The sequence below is a fragment of the Passer domesticus genome, chromosome 3 (genome assembly GCF_036417665.1).
Source record: "Passer domesticus isolate bPasDom1 chromosome 3, bPasDom1.hap1, whole genome shotgun sequence".
Classification (NCBI taxonomy): domain Eukaryota; kingdom Metazoa; phylum Chordata; class Aves; order Passeriformes; family Passeridae; genus Passer; species Passer domesticus.
The window spans coordinates 92,920,333-92,938,696 of NC_087476.1; the positions used below are offsets into that span (position 1 = coordinate 92,920,333).

The 18,364-nt window shown below is 37.5% G+C and overlaps 1 long non-coding RNA gene across 3 annotated transcripts in view; it reads right to left on the reverse strand.

Annotated features, from left to right (window-relative positions):
• Positions 1-18,364, reverse strand: part of LOC135297150 (uncharacterized) — a 54,739-nt gene that overhangs the window by 1,771 nt on the left and 34,604 nt on the right. For 2 of the 3 annotated variants that reach the window (XR_010359205.1, XR_010359207.1), the window contains exons 6-7: positions 1,413-1,558; positions 444-541 (exon numbers count right to left, since the gene is read on the reverse strand). This is a non-coding gene — a long non-coding RNA (uncharacterized LOC135297150). The remainder of the gene's footprint in view (positions 1-443; positions 542-1,412; positions 1,559-18,364) is intronic. The other variant, XR_010359206.1, reaches the window with a different exon arrangement.

The following is an 18,364-nucleotide window of genomic DNA, read 5'->3' on the forward strand; positions in this document are numbered from 1 at the left end:
AGTATGGATTAAAATGTAGTTAATGCCTTTGCTTGCATCTAACTTTTGAATGAAGGCACATAATACCACAGGGCTTATATAGGGCAAGCAAAACTGTGTCCAATATTTCTGCCTCTTTTCCTACTATTTTTTTAATTCACATGAGTTACAGTTAGGATACTAAACCTGAGAGATAGAATATGAAGAATATATCTCTGTCAAAAATATTTATTCTTCTAGGTGACATTGGGGGGCACAGAGATAATATTTTCATCAACATTATAATTTTTACTGCAAACACACTGGACACAACAGCTGGAAGAGGGACCTTGGGCCCTTTGTAATCATATAATAAAAAGTAGTTTTTGTTCTAAAGTTTTTATTTAAAGTATCATCAGATAGCAAGAAGAGGGAGCAGGAACACCAGGATGTGGCTGGAAAGGGAGGCATGAGAGGCTGACTACCTGGCTCGGTATGGCTTAGAAAGCTGAAGCAGCACAGGAACTGCTCTCTCCTAAATCTTAGCCAGTTCTTCAATAGCAGTCTCAAGTAAAAAGGAGAACTGGAAGACAAATAAATTGAGTAACTTTTAATCTTTCTTCCATGGCAGCTTTAACTACTTCAATTTGAAGTTCAGATGAAGGTTGAGTCTTGTCTTATTTTATCTAAATGAGTTCATCTGTCTCATATCATGGCTTTACTCTGTTACGTATTTTAGCCTTCTGCTCTTTTTCATGTGAGGTAGTAAATACTGGCTCTTTTCAACAGCTGAAATGTCAGGACATGATCATTTTGCATGTGCTAGATAAAATCTGTGAAATGCTGCATTTCTTTTCCAGTGACCTCTGGAACGAAATCACAGTTTGTAGGGCTAGAGGACTGGAAGTGACATCCAGGGTCACCAAACCCAGTGCAGAGAGTTCAGCCCAGCACACAGGCATCACATTTATAATCTCTCTCACATACCCAGAGACTGCTGAGGGTCTTTTGGGTTGCTTTGTTTTGTTTTATTTTTGAAAAGTTTGAACACTTCACTGCAAGCAGCCACTAGATTAGGAAACAAGTTATTGTTCTTTGGTGGAGACTGAAGCCAGCATCCTCGGACAGAAAAGAGCTCGAGGGATAACTCATATTTTATATACGTGATCTGGTGTGGGGATATTATTGCTGGGTTCTGCCTCACATCAGTGGGTGTGGTGAGATCCTGACTCCATTATTACTCCTCATCTCAGGGATGCTGCCCACCTTACCTTTCTGTATTTCAGTTTCCCCACTTATCCCTAGGAACAGCATATGTGGAATGCCTACAAATCTGCTTTATGTAAGAGCTGCATTCAGTCTGAGGCAGGCCAGAGCAACCCAGGCATTTTCAGCTTCTGTTATTTGTGAGTACTTTACCCTAAATTAAAAAAAAAATCTTGATCTTGTCTTACTTTTTTTATGATCAGCAGTTTAAGTTGAAAGGGTCACTCCTTTCTCTGCTAGGTCAAGTTCTGTGGGTTCAAGTATTTTCAGGATTTATCATGTCATAGGATGTCAGATGCTCATTCCGCTGCACTTTTTAAATCATTGCTTCTTTCTATGAGAAAGTAAAAATTTGTTAGAAACCCATTCAGGTTTACTTTCCTTTGAAAAATGTGAGGCTTTTATCTTAGAAGACATTTCTTTATCCAGAGCTTATTGATATCTACCAGATCAAGTTTTAGACAAAAAGGGAATTTTTAATAGGGATTTAGCACTCATTAAATCTGAGATACAGTTTCTGGTTTTAGTAGTAATTATGATATATTTTTCAATATGAGGCCCTTTTTGAATCCAATCAGGCTCTTTGGAATGTAATGAAATAATATATAACCTTCCCTATAATTTCTCAAATTCTACAATATAATATATTTGCTTAAGTCTGGGAGAAGAAAACCAAACCAATTTATTATAGCCTGTTGATTCACACTCACATGCTGTGCAGTTCGTGTGAAGGTCCCATTTACTTTTTCACATGAACTGCCACAGCATGGTTTAAATAGAGATTTCTCTAGCAGTAGTGTTAAGGTTTCTCATTAACATCATTTCTGGAGTCACTGGGCCAAGTATATCCCTAGTGCAATTCCACTGATCTCAGTGGGGTTATCCTTGAGATATATTTGGTCCATTGTTTCTACAGAATCTCTTTGTTCTTTTCTGATCTCTTAAAGAATTTTGTTACTTTGAACGTTTCTCACAAAATAAGTCTTTAAGCTGAAAAGTTTGCAACATTTCTAAGTAACTTCTCAGGTTTTCTACCTATTTTTACACAGAATTACAACATTCTATCCAATAACATATTGATTTCTTTTTTATTTTATAGCACACACATATATCCTGTTTTCCAGGAATGTCAATAAATTTGCTACAAGATTTTGTTCTTATTTATATTCCAAAATTTCATATGACTCCCAAAAATAACCTGAGACAGACTACAGGGAGAGTTGTCATTATTTTCTGACCAACTCTGCCACCTGCAAATTTTTTAAGCAAGTGATGAGTGAGTAGTGACAGTCTCACACCAATATATTTTCCCCCTGAAAACTGAGCTAGTCTGATGTTCTGTCTGAATACTGAGTGTACCTAACTTCATTGGGCTTTGGGAGAGTGTTATTTCTCTTACAAAAAAAATGTATGCAACATTAAAAATGTTAAATTCCATCTTTACACAAAATTTTGTATGAGTTAGATTTGTAGTTAATGTCTATTCTGTCTATTCTGTACATTATACATGTGATTTACATTACTTACACTTTTCTTCAGGAGAATGAAAGGCTGGGTATGGGAACAGCATAACAAAATTAATTCCTCCCTGTGATAAGTGGTTAGGTAAATGGAAAACAAATCTTTTCTCAAATTCTCAAATCTCTTATTCCTTTTTGTACTTGCATCAGCAAGGAATAAGGAAGTTTTGCACAGACATTTGGTGGCCTTAATAATGTATAGTAATTTTTCAAGCAAATTATGAACTTAGTACGGGAACTTCTTCACTTGCCTTTGCATTCAACGATTCTGTCAGCAATTGCAAGGATAATGCACATAATAAATAAAAACTAAATCTGATTTTTGTCAAATCCATAATCAAGCAGCAGAGAAAAGTGACTTGGACAGGGACCCCTGGTTCCCTGAGCTCATACTTAACTTGCTGTCAAGGTCTTTTATTTCTCCAAACTCTTTAAATAATTAAGTTCTAATATGAGATTGAATTCTGCAGAGAACGGCCTACAGGCCTCAGAAAAATTAAACCACTGCCAGTTAATTGCTGCTTGCACAAATAACTTTTGCATCTGGTGATAACAAATAGAAGTGAAAATGCTGGCATGGGAAGCTCTGCTGCTTACATGGCCCTTGCTCTACACACAGACACAGACACACTGCTTCAGGAAAGTGCTGCAAGAGAAGTGCACCTGTGACTTGAGCTGCTGATTTTTTGCAAAACTTTCAGTCCCCTTGAATATGTTATTATTAACATTCAAAGCAGAAATGATACTGCTTCTAAGGATGTGAAAAACTCTCATTTAAAGCAAATGAGAATCAAAGCTTGTGCTCAAACTGTACGCACAGGATTGGTTTATGTTTATAGAGATTTATATGTGAGACAAAATGGAAAAAATGTAATTTAGTTTTATTTAATATCTCTTTCAAAATCCTAAAGACTATGTTCAGATGAATTATGTGCTGGTGAGTACAGTGACTGTGTAGGCAAACATTAACAGCCAAGCTTCAGTCAGTAACCGCCCTGCATGTTATATGATGTGTTAAGAAAGTGAATGTGAGTTAGAAACCTGGGGTTGTGCCTGTGCTCTTCCCAAAAGTGCAGTGTGATCATTTATCTCCAAAATGCAAGAGCTCAGATAAAGAGCTGAAAGTCTCATCTGAAGGCTGAAGCCTTCAGGCAGCACCTGGTACATCACTGGAGTGTTTGTATTATTAAACAGCTCCAATCTCAGTGTGTTGCTCATGTCTTCCTGGTCTGCAGGTCACTGAGACCAAATAACAACCTGCTGAACCATATTTTAACTCTTTGCACAGAGTGGTCTATCAACAGAATAGTCAGAAAATGAGGTAATAACCTGTAATTTCCATTTCTTGAACTCCTTGCATTTCCTTTTATTAGCATCAATTTATTTCACAGTGCATACATGAAGTCATGCCTTTGTGTCACCTAACAGCTCATCTTATGCAACACAGCAGAGTCTCCTGAGGCTCCAAGAAACAGGACACACAGTTGTGGGTGATAGAAACACTCTGCTGAGAGTACCATACCATCCTTGGGATGTGCATCCTGCAAAATGCAGCAGAGAGTCACAGAATGGAGGTGCCACTTTGGCTTTCTCAGAGTGCTCTAGGGGCCTGACTGCACCTCTTCTTCCACTGAGCCTCAGTGCCAGTGTGTGCTGGTTGGAGCTGTGGGACTTTTCACAGATATAAACCTTGCATGCACATCCTGGAGGGGCCCTTCCAGCTGGCAGCCATCCTTGGACTGTTACAGCTGGGTTTGTATTCTGCTCCAAAATCACTCCTAGGGGCCCTCCTTCTGAGAGCTGTGCAGCTTGGAGCTCTTCATCCATGAGCTGCAGGCTTTCAGAGAGCTCCTGAGTGCCACAGGGCCTTCACATTCTCACTGCCCTTTGGCACAAGCAGGGAACAGTCCCTTGAAAGGCTTTTTAGAGTCCAGGGTACTGACTTTTGTTGGTTCCCAAGATCTTCATTGCAAGGGCAAAACCCAAGTTTTAGCCAGGGGAGAGCTTTGAATGAGAATGACTTTCTCATACTGGGAGCATAAGAAAAGCCTATAACACCTTTTTTTCCACCCTTTCTTAGCTCAAGGGCTCAGAGTACAAAGCCTTGGTCAAGCCAGTTTTCTGAAGAGAATAAAACCAAGGACTTAGCATCTCATGGTGTATAGATCTGTACTGTGTTGTAACAAACCCATTCAGGGTACTGATAAAATCTACTTTCCCGATAAATCAAACAAAATCAAATTAAAAATACTTCATCCGTTTTTGTCTTTAATTACATTTAATTTTAAAAATCCTTCAATTTGCAGAATCATGCATGACCATTTTAATAGCACTGTTAGTTTTAAAACCACTGTTTGTTGAAAGACACAGTTTCTTGAATTATTTTGGTGTTTTCAGTCAGAATCACTAACAGTGATGGGTAACTTCCTGGATAATAAGAGTATCAGGCAATGTATGTTTTTCCTCAAACCCATTAAACTCATAATAGGGCAGTTCCCTTCTCTAGGGTTGCAGCTCTGCCCCAGGTTTTCATCTCTTCATGCAGATCTGTATAGTCTAGAGTCAAACTTGGAGCAATCAGTACCACCAGGGCAGTGTTTTTAATGAGAAAAGCAGTTAAATAAATGGAATGTCATTAAGACATACGACTGTTTTGGAGATGATGCCAAGAGTATAACAGAAAGTTAGTTTAAAATACTACTTGCTACACATTTATTTTTAATGCATATGAAATTATAGAAACAAAGCACTTTAACTAGCTGAAGAAATAGAAACTTTTTGCACACAGTTTCAAGTCCCTGTAGTATTTCAGCCTCTTGGAGCTGTCTCTTGGACTGTAAAAGAGGGATCTGGACAGTCTCTTAAAGTCTCTGACTCTTAAATCCTCAAGTGACATGTATATATGCTTAAGGAATGGGTCAGCTTGCAGACAGAAATGTCCCAAACTTACAAAAAAAAGAAAAGAAAAAAAAAAAGAAAAAAAGAAAGAGATTGGTGGTTAGAACAGAGCTGTGAAAGCCTTTCCCCCTCAGCTGGCTGTGTTTGTGCCAAGATTCAGTGTTCACTTACACATGATGTGAAAAAAAGTGATGTGGTTCACTTCAAATATTCTTGTCACATGCTTTGGCTTTTTTTTTCTGTTTTTGGACAGTGCTTTGTTCTTTGTTCAGTGCATTGAACTTGCACTTCCAAACCTGCCATGCTATTTCATCTGCAGCAGCTAGAAATTTAAAGATACCTTAAGCTAATAAGAGACTGTTTTTCTTGGATTTTGTCCATAGTGAACATTTCCCATTCAGAAAGGATGATTTTACAATGCCAGTGAACACTGGTGAAGATACAGCTGGCTTTAGCTTGTTAGAAACTACTTACAGAATAAACCTCTTCTGGGTCTTGCACCCATCCTCCTCATCTACCACCCCTTTCTTCTTTGTTGTAATTACCCATGTAATTAGCAGCTCATAGCAGAGTCACAAAGTTTACTGAGCTAGAATAGTTTTCAAAATCCTCACTGTTATTCTATTCTTTCCCAGGTGAAATGCAGACCAGCCCTTTGCCTGGAAATCAGCCTTCAAGTGCTACTAGGAATACACAGTTCTAAGACCACAGCTCTGCAAAACACAAGTTGGTGGTGACTTGAAGAGTCACTGGAGAAACAGGAAAGTAAAAAGAGGGTTTGAATATTAGAGTCCTTAGACCTGCTCCTCTGGATTTTTCTTTTTTCCCTACCTCTCAAGATGGGAAGTAATTGGGCTCTGGTTTTCACAGCATGAAGACCACTTAAACATTTAGTTTACTTTTGGAAATTTTGAAAAATGTTTTGTAAGCAGGGTAACACAGGCAACAGGACAGAATATGTTGTGAGTCATCACTTTCATTCTCACTCAAAGTTCTTTATTTTTCAGCTTTGTGGCATTCTAGAAGTACCCCACCGATGATATAATAATTGCTGTTTTCACCCAAGAAATTTATTACCCTTCTTTGAGGGGGAACCAAAACTTTTGGTAAGCAGAAACTTTCCAGATATCCAAATTGCCCAAACTGTTTGGCTCTATGCAGCTGCAAGGAAGACCAGCTTCTGAGAAAGACGATTAACTGTAAAAAATTATTGTATGACAGGTAATTTCTTATTGCGTTGTAATTAAATGCAACATCTCAGCCTGGAAGCAGCTCTATAAACTAGGTAATACTGGATGAAAAATATTAAATTATTATTTTCAGCCTAGATAACTAACATTCTTCAGTGTCAGATTCCCATGAGGTGCTAAATGAAGTAACATGTTAATTCATACTCATATCCTCTTGGTTTCTGCAGTAAGTTTAAAATAACTCTACAGAAGCATTGCAGAGTCAGATGGGTACAAATTTAACATTTTTTTTAACATCTATGGTCCTTTTACCTGCCCACAATAATAATTTCTAAAGGAAGAGACTTGTAGAGGCTTGAAGCCAGCATATCTTTTGGACACTGAGGATATCTAGTGCTGAATGATTTTGCATGTTATGACACCTGCATCTAAAAATACAGTGTTAATATTAGCAGTGCCATCCACTGCAATAGAATCTATTTCTTTTTTCAATATCAAAGATTAACCCATCATCTTGTAGACCTCTGGGGATAAAACAAAATGAAAACAATCTTCAGTGGCTTTTTACCATGAACCCATTCAGAGTGTAAATATTTCCCTGCCTTTGGGGGAGAAAAAGAAGAAAAACTCTATTGTAGTTTTACTAGAAGAAGTCGACCCAAATTCTTTGCCTCTGGAAAAACTCTTGAAGATGATAGTATGGAGGTTATTTCAATAATCAGGAAATGCCAGGGAAAAAAATGCAAATTATTTTCTACATCCTGAATTTGAATCGCCTCAAACAGTGTGACTGACAACTATTGACAGGGGAAATAATTAAATGCAGCTAAGAGTCCTGAAGAAGGTGTCACATCAATTCCAATCCAAAGATATACAGAGTTACAGCCAAATGCTTTCCAGGTCTTGCTACAATTAGCAGAAGGATTTATTTTTCATTGAATAGGAATTTGATAAAGAATAAGAAAATTATTAGAAATTAAATGCACAGAAGGAACTTCCAAATATCCCAACTTACCAGACCCTAATTAGGTGCCAAGGCACATAAGAATAAGCTTTGCAAAGTCTGACACAGTGCTTAGAGAGGCACCAAAGTGAGGCAACGGGGAATGCTGAGCACAAAATTCCAGGTTTCCCTAGTTATACTGCATTCATACCTCTCACCTAAGTTTGGGTGACACATAAAAACCAGCAAAGAAATGTGTGAATAGGACTTTAAAATAAGACTTACTTGGAAGGAAAATGCTAGAGGTCTTTTCCCTGTTTGGTTTAACATAAAATACTGAACTATGAATCAGAGCAGTCCAAAATATTCTTTTCTCCCCTTCCAGGCAAGTTCTCTAACCTTAAGGCCAACAGCTTAGCAAGTATTTAATTATTTCATTCAAAATAGAACAGTTTCCACAGAAATATTCAGAGGCTCCTCTGATCCCAGATTTCCCCAAGGCACCCTCCAGAATCTTTTGGAGAGAAATTTTTAAGCCAGAATTCTGTTGGACAAAGGGAGGAAAAAACCCAGGTTTTTCAAGTCCCAAAGGGATGATCCAACAGCTGAGGTGCTGGGCAAAAGCACAAACACAAGAACAAAAGCCAGTGTGCTAAAAACACTCAAGAACTCCCTGAATCTTCAGTTCTAAATTTTTCATTAAGCACATAGCTGACTGAAATATGGAGACCACAGTCCCAAAGGCTCCACTGAGACTTGTTGTGGAACAGAATTTTGAATAGAGATTGTTTTAGCTCTGCTTCCTCTTTTTTGAGGGGGAACAGGAGGGGTTGGGGTTTTTTTTGGTTTGTTGTTACTCTTAAAAAACCATTTCTGTTTGTATCTGTTGTTAGACTCTTATCCATCACTTTGTTTTCATCTCAGATCTTCATTTGTTACTGCACAATTACCATCAGATTTGTGGGTGATAATTTCCAGAATTCCTTTTAGCCTCCTGTAATAATATTGTCTGGTTTTATAATTGTTATTTATGAAATTTTTTATGATTTGGAAACATTCTGTAAAATGTGAAAAATAGTAAAGAAACTGAGGAAAGGAGGGAGTTCGAAATACTCTTACAGAAAAAGACCGAAGTCTTGTTGTGAAAACTACCAGTGGAATGGTTTATATCCAGAACACTACTAGCAAGTCTTTGCCTCAATTGTGTTTTAAAAATTTCTCCTGAAAGACAGTCCACAACCTGTCCAGAAGCTTGCCTGAGTGACAGGGAGACTAAAAAATGTGCATTCTTATGGTTTCCAGAAGATACATATTCAGGCTTCTACAAAAATCACAGGCTTTGTTTCAGGTCCCCCTCAGCAAGACAGTGGTTTTACAGAACTATTGGTTTTCAAATCCAGCTGTAAATGAGGTTCCTGCACCAAAGAACCTGCTATTGAGTTAGACTGCATATAGGCTACAGATGGAAAAACCACTTATACAAGCACCAAGTGGCAAGCAGGTGAACTGAGGGTTTGGAGCTGGCAATCAGCACCTTCATTCCTCTGATTTCTCTCTCCAGTTTCTGGCTTTTGTCAGTCCCTCATGGTGGGGCTGGGGAAGTTTCCTTCTTTCTGGCCCTTTTCAGTGGTTCTCTTGTGGTTTGATTGGAATGTCACAAACAAAAAAAATAAAAAAGTGTATTTTGAGGAAGAGGCCACAGAAGAATTCTCAGCACAACGATAATGGATGAAAATAATGGCATCTCTGTGGCAGTAGGAGACAGGGCTTTTTTTCTTTTTTTTTCTTTTTTTTTTTTTTTTAATAGGGCACCGAAGAAGCATAGTGAAGACAAATGTACCTTAGCTATAATCTCCATATGGCCTATAACATCCCAGTAATTGCATCACATTGCTAACTGCTGTTTAACCTTGCTACCACTTATCTTCTGGCATTAGAGCAGGCATCCAATGCACCAGCAAGAGGGCAAGGCTGGAAGGAGAAGTACACAGTCAGTTCCCCTTAGTGCAGAGGGGAAGTATGTCCCAGCCTCACCACTGGGTAGAGAGGAAAGGGAAGTTCTCAAAGAATCTCTTCTGGTTTTAGGTCCTTTTTTTAGGGAAAAAGAAGAATTTCTGGGAGCAGGATGCTCTCCTAAGACCAGTAAGGATCAGCAGATACAGGTTTATGGAAAGAGGAATGAGACTGAGAATTGGCAGCTTTATAAATGTAAAAAATACAAGATTAGTAGGTTACACAAAGTAAATGGCACAAAGTGTGTGGAAAAGATGGAAAGGGCTTAAGAGATCTCACAAACCACACGAGACTGAGTAGAGATAAAGCAGTTTTGTAGGGTTCAGCATGTTGTACCAAGCCCTAAATAAAATAATAGATTCAAATGTAATGCTGAAATAGAAAGGAAAGGAATTTCTAGATTGGCTGATTTGTGTAATCAAGATCACTGGATTTCAGTTTAGGTGGTCTGGTGGTGCCTGTATTGTTACACACAGGATGATCAGCAAAAATGCTGCTGTGTGACAGCACGTGTGACAGTATTTTTGCAAGAACCATTTTCACCCTAGGTAATTTCTGATTTAGATCTCAAAAATATGAGGGGAGTTACCTCACCTGTTCTTGTCTCAGTCCATAGAGTACTACAGACAACAAAAGAAGCTGCTGTAACTTGTGGGTACCAAGACAAAGTTTTGGTAACTTTTTTTTGTTTTTTACATTGTTATGTGGCATCTTTGAGCATATGTAAAGGGCTACAGGCTGTTTTCCAGCTGGAAATTTGCTCTTCTCAGCCAAAATAAAACACCTGCTCTGTCATAGCTTGACTGTGACTCTCATGAGCTGGCGACCGGGGTAACTTGCCAGCTGCAAACAGCCTGTAAGGAAAAAACATTGTCTGTAAATGGCATAATGTGAATTCAGTATTGTTGCTCATGGGCTCCTGTTCTGAGGGAAAAAGTTGTTAATGTTAAATCTGGTTACTACTCAGCAGTTCAGAGCAGCACCAATTGACTCCTTCACTGTACTGGTAGAGGGGTAGCACACATAAAATATAATGCTTTTGTGTGACATTTATTTCAATGCCATACTGAAGTTGGAGAAGGTGAGTCAACTGAACTTTATTTGTAAGAGTGAAAAATTCTGTGTTCTCAAGGTTTTAACTACCTGAAAAAGATCAAAGAATGTTATTAACGCCATTATTATTGATGAAGAAATTATTAACACCATTGAATAGCATCAAGTTCATAATATTCAAAAGCAGACTTTCCAGATACAGAGTAATGTTGGACAAAGGAAAACAACAAATTTGCTGACTGCTCTGTAAAATTGAAGCATGAAAGCCATTTTGATTGTAGGAATCAAATAGCCTGGAAAATATAATTTCTTGTCTGACAAAGTTAGACAAAAAGTTCCTGTCAGCTAAAGTGCTAAATCTTCAAGTACTGCATTTTTGTATGTGAGAATTACAAATGAAAATTTCTAAATGAAAAGCTGTTTCCTCCATCGTCCTCACTCAAAAAAAAAAAAAAAAAAAAGAGAGAGAAACAAACCTAAAAAATCCAACCAAAAAAACCACCAAATTGTGAAATGCTTCAGTTCACTATGTTTTACAAAAAAAAAAAAGGAAAAAAGATAAAAATGCTTTTCTGTATCTACTGAAGAGCACAGCCTGTCAAATCCAGCAGAACACTTGATCATATATTTAACTTGAAATGTGTGAGAAGCCCTACTTATTTTATTAGTCCTTGTCATTAATCAGAATTAATTCTTAAAGCTAACACGTCATGCAAAACTAAACTAATGGATCTGCATTTCAGACCTATTAATGCCTTTTTCCCCAATTCAAAAAATATAACTTCTTTGTGATACCCATAAGCAATTCTTCTCTTCAGCAAACAAATCTGTGACTTAAAAAATGGAACCTTGTTTAAAAAAATCAAAAGCCTTTTGCTAAAGAAATATCTTGAACTTGAAATTCAAGAATCTGGCATTTTCAATAAATTTAGTGATTTTTCTTTTATTTGAAGTCTTTTTAATTGTAGAATTTCTTGTTCTTTGTAAACTGTTTAAATTACTATTTCTTGAAATGTGTTTTTCAAAATAGTATGGTTAAATACAGACCAGCAAGTTCCCTTCTCAGTCCTTCACATTGTTCCTCATAGCTACAAGCAGTCGTTTCTTGGGTGTACAAAACACAAAGTCTGTTGCAACCACTCTTGAGCAACATGAGCCATACTAAAATTGGCACTAAATATACTGACAGCACAAAAATTAAAAAAAGGAATAGAAAGAATAAAAGGAAACCGGTCATTCACTAGTAGCTTAAATCCTAATCTAGTTGTCCAGAAGAAAAATAATTATTTTTATGGCAAGATTAGTAGCTTTGAATATTTTATGGCTCAAAATGGAACAAGAAAAAAACGTTTAAAGGCACTCTCTTCTGTCATTGTTTAGCTTCATCTGTTTCTGACCCCCATGGCATAATATTATATTCCAGGAAAACAGTTGTTTTCACTCTTTCCACTTGCTCCAATATTCCCATACTTCTGATATTTTGTTTCCACTGATGCAAGAAAGAAAGAAAAAAATAAAAGAGGGGGGAAAAACAATTACTCACATCTAAAATTATACCAGCAAGGAACTAACACTTAAACGAGAAAAGCCTTGGTTGTCCAGCATTGAACCCTTACCCTCAGGCTGCAGGACACATATAAGGGGGAAAAGGAAGCCTTCTGCACCCCTTTCAGAATACTGAAAGGCAAATATTTGGTTTGACACATGCACTGCAAATTCCTCTGATCTGAATGTTACCCAGACTGTCAGTCAGGCTGTGTCTCCTCTTAGGGTCTTATCCAAACATTTTTTATGGACCACCATAAGCACTACGAGAAAGGAGTTCCCATGAATCTGTCTTTGATTCAGATAGATCATGGCACACAGATCTTAAATTGCTTTAGTGAAGGAGTTGGTAGCTGGTGCTGTTTGGAGACTAGTTGCCAATTCAGTTTTAATGAGATCAGCTTAATCCTTATAGTCAGAAAATGAGCAAAAGCTCAATATCAGCCTCAAAAAATAAAAAAAATTACTGTAAGTGAGTTAATTCTTGTGCCTCCACCTTCTCTGCAAAAAAAAAAAAAAAAAAAAAAAAAAAACAAAAAACAAAACCAACACCAAAGGAAGAAACTGACTAAAAAAATGTAAGAACATGAAAGAGAGGAGGAAAATATTTTATTTGACTTCTAGATTCTGCATTTTAGAGGAACATTCCACACTTTCGAATTTTTTCTGCAATCACAGAATATAGAAATTTGCTTTTCCATTTTAAGGAAAAATTAAATCTTGATTGTTACAGTCTAAAAACAGTCATGAGACTCAGGTGAAGCAGAACCAGAGTCACATGTTTGATAAACAACCCTTCCCCAGACAAATGGAAACTCCCAAGATCCCCACTAGAGGAGAGACAAGAAGTCTCTGTGAGTTGTGGTCTGACTGGGGAATTTGGACACAAATAGTTTGTCCTATACTTATACAAGAGGTTAATCAGAAGCCTGTTTGGGAGCCCATAGCTTAAAAAACTAAATCATACAACCTTCAGTTTGAAAAAAAAAAAAAATTAAAATTATGAGAGAAGGACAGAAGATGAAAATTGTACATTCTCCCAGGGAATACCACATTCCCGAGCAGATGAAACATGCTGGGCTGTTTGCTTTTAGTTTAGCTTGGTGATGTACTTGAGGAGTAGAAAGATCAAAGTACTATCTCTGAAGATTTTTGGCTTTCTGAAGCCTGTGCTGACATGTGGCACACCTGGAACAAGGTTGTAGTTACATGTTCAAATAGGCTGCCTGGAACTAGAAGTATTTCAGTGTGTAATCCAGGGCTCAGGGAATTTTCCTCCATGGACAAGGCGATTGGGGTGAGATCCCTTGTGCATCTACAGGTTACCACACAAACATTGATCCTTCCCAAATTGGACTGGTTGTTCTTTAAATAAGGCAACACCATACCTCCATGTCCATACAAAAGTAATTATTTTATCTGAAAAAGAAAATTAAATCAATTGCCTTTGTTAGAGCTGTACAGACAAAGCCAGTTTTTATAGATCAGCCTTACTCAAAAAGAAGCAGGGCAGACAACATTTCAACATTTTGCAAACCAGAAATCTTCTGTTTGTATTTTTTTTTCTTGGATTGATTTTTGTTTTGGAACTTCTCTAAACACTATTTAACTTCAAAAATATCCTGACCAAGCTGTACCATATGACATGTTGTGAACACAGAATCTACAAGAGCTGCTTTTATTCTAAAAGTCAGGCGCTTTTATTTAGCAGGACAGACTTACAGATGTTTCAGTAGATCTAACACTAAGGAAAAAAAAGATTAGACAATGTGAGCCATAGTAAATTCTAAATAGGCTTTCTGTTTGCCCCACTAATGCATAAATCCTTGAGTTCTCACACAGCATTGAGGTACTGCTGTGCTAGCAGAAAATAAACTCTGGTTTATAAACTGCACAGAATTGTGAGTGGGTGTCCCCTGAGGATGTTTAAAAAAATATTAAGCGGTAACTAATCATAGGACAGAATTTAAACAAGGACCTATTTTCCATAAAGACCCCAAAGAATTTTTACAGTATCATCACTTTGTGTGGTGTCAAACAGGGCAGTTCTCTTGTTGTTAGCAAAGATTAACATGTCCTCTTCATAATCATGAAGCATGATTATGAGCATGCTTCAAGTAAAAGGGGCCCTGTGTCAAAATTTTCCAGATAATGGCTCTGGCTGACTGCAGATTTGGGTTTGCTCACTTCCAAGGTGCTGGCATCCCCTTAACCTGCCTATGGACAACATCACCAAACCCAAACTGCCTTTGTCCAAACTGTGTTCCAAGCTACAACCTCAACTCCAGAGGCTGAAGTGTGAGTGGGGAGCTCAATGAGCTGCCTTGCCCCTTGGAAGCCTTTTCTTACGTGAGGACTGTGTACCTGAGGTACTGTGTGCCTTGAGATGTTTTTTGTGTGGCACACATGGGAGCACTGTGAGCCTAGCCAGCGGCTCCCAGGTTGCAGCACAGGGATAAGTAGCTGCAGAGCATCCTCTGCTTTTACTTTAACCAGAACTATTTACAGAGCCAATATACTTTGTGAAAACAATAAGCCCCATGGAAAACCTTACTTCTCTGCCCCCTGTGAAATATTTCCATAGTTAGTGTCTATCAGTTCTATCCAGAGGTTAAAATGGGTGGCCAGGTAGGCGGTCTTGGTTTTGTGGTATTATGAAGTTTTCACCATGAATCCACAGTGACTGTGCTTATATTTTTAGAGAGGTGTAAAAATTGTGTCAGATTACTGGGTTTTTTCAGCTCTTTATTCTTGTCACCTACAAAGCTTCCAAGGTAGAGTAATTTCCATTTTGATCCTAATCCTTCTTGCAGACCATTTGGGCTACTGCTGCCATACCTTACTGTTTACTCATTTTACACCCTTCCTTTTTGGGGAGTGGGGGGAATGTAGGATTATTACTCATTAGAAATTCCAGTGGCCAGTTCCTTAGGAACCCCCATAGTGTCAGCTCTGTAATTAAAAGTAGAATGAAGTATCAGGGGTATCCTTGGGTGCCATCAAATTCTCAAAATTCAGTCACACATTGGTATGTGCCATTGAACTCTTGGACACAAGTCTCTTTTCAAATTTTAAACAACCATCACTGGTCATGAAAATTCAGTGCAGTTGCTTGAAAAAAAACAACGCCTACCTACTTTAACACATCATATACACAACAACATTAGCTTCCATATTTTCGAAGCCCTGGAATACTTTAGTGAGGAGGAATTTGCCTATTTCTCCTAAGGCTGACACAGTATCAAATTGAACATCAAAGCATTCTATCAAAAGGTTTTATTTTGTCATAGAAGTTGTATTAAGAATAAGTAACAAATTTTCACTATTTCTGGTTTCACTCTTCAATATAAGTTGATGTATTTCCCACTCAGTGACGGATTATCCAGTTGCCAAAGCTTTAAGAAAAAATGAAACCTTTCTGAAACTGGGACATCTCAGGACGAAAGTACTTGATTGATAATGAATTCTTCTTTTTAATACAGTAAAATAGGATTTTTAATGGAAAAACTCCATTCACTAGTGCTCAGAGAAATGATGAAACACCCCCATATTTTCTTATCCACAGCTAGTTAGATGAATACAATGATATAAAATAACTGCATTGTACGGAGTGGGTTTTCTAAACAGCTCTATTAAAAAACTTCACAAGTTATAAAAGGACTTGGTGGGGAATAAATGATATCACCAGTTTCTCTTTAAGAGAAAAGATTGTTTCCCAGGAAGTCTTGAAGTTTTTGTTATTTGCTTCAGTGGAAAGTTTATTAAAAAAAAAGACACTAGATAGTATCTCCTGGGCATTAAAACGCCTGATACAATTAATTAAACTGTCCTACTTATAATAAAACCTAATACAGTCCCCATCAAAGTAGTAAAAAATATTTGGGACTTGACATAAAATATGTTTTCATAGTTTCTTTTCAAAGGTTCCTGCATGCCATCCAGTAAGCACAGCCTTATCTTTTAAATTCTGACTGTTCAAAACTTCTGTATTTTCCATTGAGTGCTACAGGGTCTTTGTCATCAGTGTTATTGATCTGCATCATAAATGGCCAGTTCTATATAATTCCCCTTTTAAAGACATTGCTTTCACTTCCAAAGGCTGTAGGCTTATGCTGTTATTAAACAGGCCCTGATTAAGTTCATGGTAGTTAATGGCTGTTAATATGCTGTTGCTGCATTTGCCTTTATAATTAGCTGTGTTTCTTGTGTCGTGTAAAAATATCACTGGCACTCATTGGGAACTCATTATGATTCAAGTAACAGAAAAATAAATACAAGTCAAACCACACTTCCAACCATCACCTGGTTGCCAGCACAATGTTTCTTAGGAATGCAGAGAAAATAATTTTAATACTTTTTATCATAACTTAAACACTATTCTTAGCAGTGCTACTTTGTCCCTCTGTAACTGGTTAACAAGTTTACTTCAAGTTGAAAATGCCAGACAATCTGCTTAGTGAAAAAAAATCTAATTTTTTTTTTTTTGCTATTGAGTCTTTATAGGAGTTTAAGCTCCTCTACTGAATGTACATATATTTATCCTCTGTAACTGCATGCTATAGGCAGATACAAAAACATAAGGTATCCATCATTGTTGTGGATATTCTGATGCACATGTGAGATGCACAGAGGACCGTGAAACAGAAGGATTTGAACTCGCTAGATCCACGTGGAAAAACAGTTTGGCAGTGACAGCACAGAGCTGTACTAAAGCTAATTATAACATTTTAAAATCTGCAAGAGCTTGCTCCCACTTCAAGGCAAATGTACTGGAGGAACTCAACAAGATGGAAGCAGTTTTTCATACATATAAATCTGTTCTGTGAAGGAAGCCCACTTTCACACAGTCTCTTTTTACACCACACCTATGGATGATCTTGATTTACAAACAGGTAATTCCCAAAAACTGCTGGCTGTGTTAAAAATTATGGAAATTTTGTGGGTGGGAATTTAGAGCAAATGGGTCCAACGGAGTGTCTTGTCCCTTCCTCATTCAAACAGTCCCCTGTCATCGCTTCTCCTCACAATACAAATTTAATTTAATTTCCACTGCCTGCAGTGTTATAATAAAGGTAGAATGTCATCCCTCAGAATTTTCATAAACATAAAAACAAAAATATCCAATAAAAAGATTCTAAGTAGATTTTCAGTATAATGTTTCACTCCATTTTTTTCAGGCAGAAATGAAGCCCATATTTCTTTAGAATCACAAGTCCCAGCGCATGAGTGTGAATAATCTTTTATCATTTCAGGTTAAGATGGTTTATCAGCTACTGGATCTGCCACTTCTTCAGTCACCTTTTCAAGGACTGATCCCCTATCACATCAGTGAAATTTATGAGAGGAAGAGCAAAGAGAAGAATAATGCCACTTCTTGAGGGAAAGGAGATGACATTTGTCTGAAAGGCTGGCTTTATTTTGGGAATGGCAGCTGTTTGGAACTGTTGACAGATTGGGAGTGTTAGAAATTGTCCCAGGCCAGATGGATTACTGATCTGGGTCCAGGTGAATAGGTCAAAGGCACTTTATAAATGATGGCATCTATTCCCATGTAGCTATCACCACTACAGAGTAGTATAGGTAACAGTTATTTTTATAACATGTAATTGAGTTATTTTGGAGCAGTCCCACGCAGGTCAGAGGTATGTACTTTCTTATCATCTTCCTCCCCTTTTGCTACAGCAATTGTTGTAATTTGAGACATTTCTAGTACTATGTCTAATTGAATTAGGATGAGCTGAAGGCAAGATATCTAGGGAGGGGTGGTAGAGAAATAGCTCTTTCAGTCAGGAAATCACGTTCAATCTTTTTCTGTTACTCCCTGTGACCTGAATACATTGATCTGTTTCATAGCCATGTTGTAAGAATTTTTTTCAAAGAACAGGAATGAATCAACCAAATAAGAACCTGAATTGGTTAGAAAACAAGGATTTCATCTACTCATGAGAGATTGATACTTTCACTTCTTGCACTCTATT